Below are 3,760 nucleotides of genomic sequence, written 5' to 3'. Positions count from 1 at the left end.
ACACAGGTATGTTTTTGTTTGTTTTTTTAATTCTTAAAATACAGATTAAACTTTAGTGGTGTTTAGGAATTTTCTATGGAAAGCTCTGAAATTATCTAGGAGTAGGAGGTTTGCAACTTTAAAATACTTTTTTTCCTCTCCTGAATTGCTCAGGTAACAGTTCCTCAGGAAATTTAGAGGAGATTATGCTAGGTTAGATTTTGTAGATGTCATTTTGAAAATCACCAAGATGAAAAATGTAACACCTGCTATTGAATGGAAACACAGAAATCCTTACCCATTTTATAGAAAATGATTTTTAAAACCAAAATATGTAATTTAATTTGTTGTCAGGAACAGAGACCTTATTCCAAATACATAAAATGTATGGCCTGGTCTTGCCATTCCTATGTATTTTCCTCCATCCTTTTCTATTGCCCTGTAAATAAACAAGTTATTTTGGCAGACCAATGTAACTCAGATAATTTCTCTGATAACATGTTCAGAGATTATATTGAAAATGGCATTCAGTTTCAGCTGGCTTGAAAATGGCAAATAGAATGTGATTTCCTGATAAATTCTTAGACCTGGCATTCTAAGAGAGTGGGCATTCACCCACAGCACCACTGACTTTTGTTGCATTTCACCAATTCTTTTCTTTTCCTCCTATTGCAACTGTGAATGAAATGCTTAGTAGCTCAAGTATAAGAGGATTTAATTTACATACTGTTGATAACCCCCATTCCCCCAAAGAATTCTGTTTCCCAACTGATATTTCCATGTCTTAGACTCTAAAGTAAACAGTTGATTTATGTGTTCACTGATACTAAACGGGTAGAGAAATTATTAATGATTAGTGAGTTATTGTGGAGTCTTGCTCAAGGGAAGAGAGAGAAGGATCAGAGAGCTTGATAAAGCTCTGGGCCTAAAGTTTTACTAAAGTTTCTGATGAAAAGCTCTTGGCATCGTTGACTATTTATAACATTTTTGGCTATTCATGCATTTTATTATTAAGTGAAACGGGAAAATAATTCAGTTTTCAATGAAATGTAATTTTAGTATTGTGGCGCCTTAAGCACTAAACTTTAGAGAAGGTTTGATTGATATGGACTGCATTTCTACCTAAAACACATTTCTAAGAAGTCCTATATATGCAGATCCTTGGACTTCATTTAGTTTGATGGTATTGTATTGCTTTTGGCTAACTCTCAATTATAAACATTCTGATGAGATAAAAGATGGTAAGATAACATATTTCCCCCCTAGATTCAAGGTATTATCTACTATATGTTGCTTTCTTTTACCTGGTGAGATGCCAGAACAAAATATAAGTTCTAGGTATATTCAATTAGACCACTGGCTCTTAATCTAAAGTCTGTGAGCCTTCTGAAAAACAAAATAAAACAACAAAAACAAAACAAAAAGAACTTTTGATAACTTTCTATATAACTTTGTAATCCTAAGTACTTTTTCATTTAAAAACATTATTCTAAGGAGAATCCTGAGATAAATTTCTCAAAATGCCAAATGAATTCATGTCACACACACATGTTTAGAAGCCCTGTAAACCAAAATGATTTCTTTCATTATAGACACTGGTTAGTTGTATGGAAAGACAGATCTTCAAATGTGATATTGGTATAAGGAGAGTTCATTGTTGCCATGAAAAACTGAAGAAAATCCCAGGTGATGGCTTGTAAAACAGAGCAATCTGGGGACTAGGCCTGGACTAACTTGCTTATTTGGGTCAGATGCTTTCTTGTCTGAGAATGCCTTTAAAACAAGTTGATGCATCACCTAAGAATTTCTCCTAGACATAACTCATAAAGTTCTTATATGCTCCATGAATACCATTGTGTTAAAAATCAGCTTTATGAAGTGATGTAATTTATGCAAAGTAGACCATTTATATTGATTCCCACAAATATCCTCCCAACAATAAACTCTGTAGCAAACATAAAGGAAAAGGCTGGACAGATTTATCCAACCCCCAGAAAAACAAGTCTGTACAAAAATAGAATCATTTTTTAAAGCTAAAGTAAATAAGCAATTTTAAACAATTAAATTATCTTATACAGTAATGCATTCTTAAGCTACAATCTTGTTTTTATTTGTTTTCTCTTCAAAAAGATGCTGTTTTAGGTTACATGGTCTTTTCAAGGTGTCTGGAAGTTATTTCCTTTGAAACTTTTTTTATGGAGTTCCATCTATAAAACTATCAAAGTGGCAGAAACATAAAGTGATTATGTGGACATGCTGACTCCAGAAGCAAAGGGACACAAAGAATGATGAATTTGAGATTTTAGTCTGTCTCAGTGATGTAAGGTCTGTTACTTGAGGTATATTTTTTTACCTGTACCTTAGCTTCTCTCCCTGTCAAATGAAAAAAAAGGTTGATGAATACCTTCTCATTATTTACTAGGAGATAATAAATATTGATTGAGTTATGGTAGAATTAGTGGTGAGTTGGGTCCTTAATATATCCAGTTCTCATCCAAGCACCCTGTCTGCTCCAAGGTTAAATGTAAGAAAGAAGAGATGGGTGGTAGTGGAGAAGGTTTTCAACTTTTCTTCTTGATACTGACAATTCCAAAAGGAACTTTTCTTTCACTAGAAGGACTCAAGCCACCAGTATTGTTGGATGGGCATGGGGATACATGCTCCACTTTTCTCTTCTTTTCCTTTTCCATCCCCTCTCTGATCATGTAGGGGAGCAGGAAACAATAGAGATGTGGGCACCGAAGCCCAAGGTGCTTTATGCCAATTGTTTATGAAAGTGAATATGGCTGAATTTCTTAATTTATAAAAAAAATTGGCTTTATTTTAATCTTTACTTCCCTTTATGCCATACATTCAGTCACATGCCAAATCCTATTCATTCTTCCTTCTTTAATATTTCCCATATCCCCTCTTTTTCACTCAATCAGAAACTATTTTTAAATGCCTGATTTGTACCACTCACTGTTAGGTTCTTACTAAGTGCTAATGAGATAATGAGATATTAGGTTCTTACTAAGTGCTAAGTCTGTACTTGACAATTCTCTAGTTCCGGCCATGACTGGGAGTTTTACTTGTGAATTTCTGGGGAAGAGCCTGCATGCTTAGGAGGAGCAAGTTCATTGGTTGATGTAATTTTTCCCAGAAGCCCTTGCATTATCCCACGCCCATTCTTTGGGAGGATAAAAGAGGGAAGTAACTACTCTGGACCATGGCAACTGTCTGGAGACAACGGCTCTCTACTGGAAGAAGAATCTGTCCAAGAGATTTGAGTTGACACAGCAGATCTCCTCTCAGAGAGCAGGTCGGCAGCTTCTGGAGTCAACAGCACATTACAACTCACCATGCTTGGCTCTAAGAACACATATTAAAACAAATAAACAAACAAAAAAAAAAACCCAAAAAAACAGTAAGGCAGTTTCTAATCTCAAGGACTTTGCATTCTATAGTTGGAGACATGTATGCAAATAAGTATCTACATAATAAATACAAAATTAGAATAAGATAGTAAGAGAAGACACTAGTAATTGGGGAGTCAGAAAAGGTCCATGTTGAAGGTAGTGCTTGATCTTTGTCTTAAAGGAAAAGAGGGATTTATAGAGGCATAAGTGAATAATGCAAACATTCTAGTTCAGGCTCCCATTCTTCTTGACAAGGCTATTGTAATTATCTTGTTATTGGTCATCCTGCAACTAGTCATGCTGTGTGGCACTTGTCCCAGTCTTGTCCTGTGTACTTATTTCATTTTCTTCTTCATCATCATTATTTGTATATTTATCTTTCT

The sequence above is a fragment of the Sminthopsis crassicaudata genome, chromosome 1 (genome assembly GCF_048593235.1).
Source record: "Sminthopsis crassicaudata isolate SCR6 chromosome 1, ASM4859323v1, whole genome shotgun sequence".
NCBI classification, from domain to species: domain Eukaryota; kingdom Metazoa; phylum Chordata; class Mammalia; order Dasyuromorphia; family Dasyuridae; genus Sminthopsis; species Sminthopsis crassicaudata.
The sequence above is the reverse complement of the archived record's forward strand: the minus strand, read 5'-3'. Positions refer to the sequence as shown.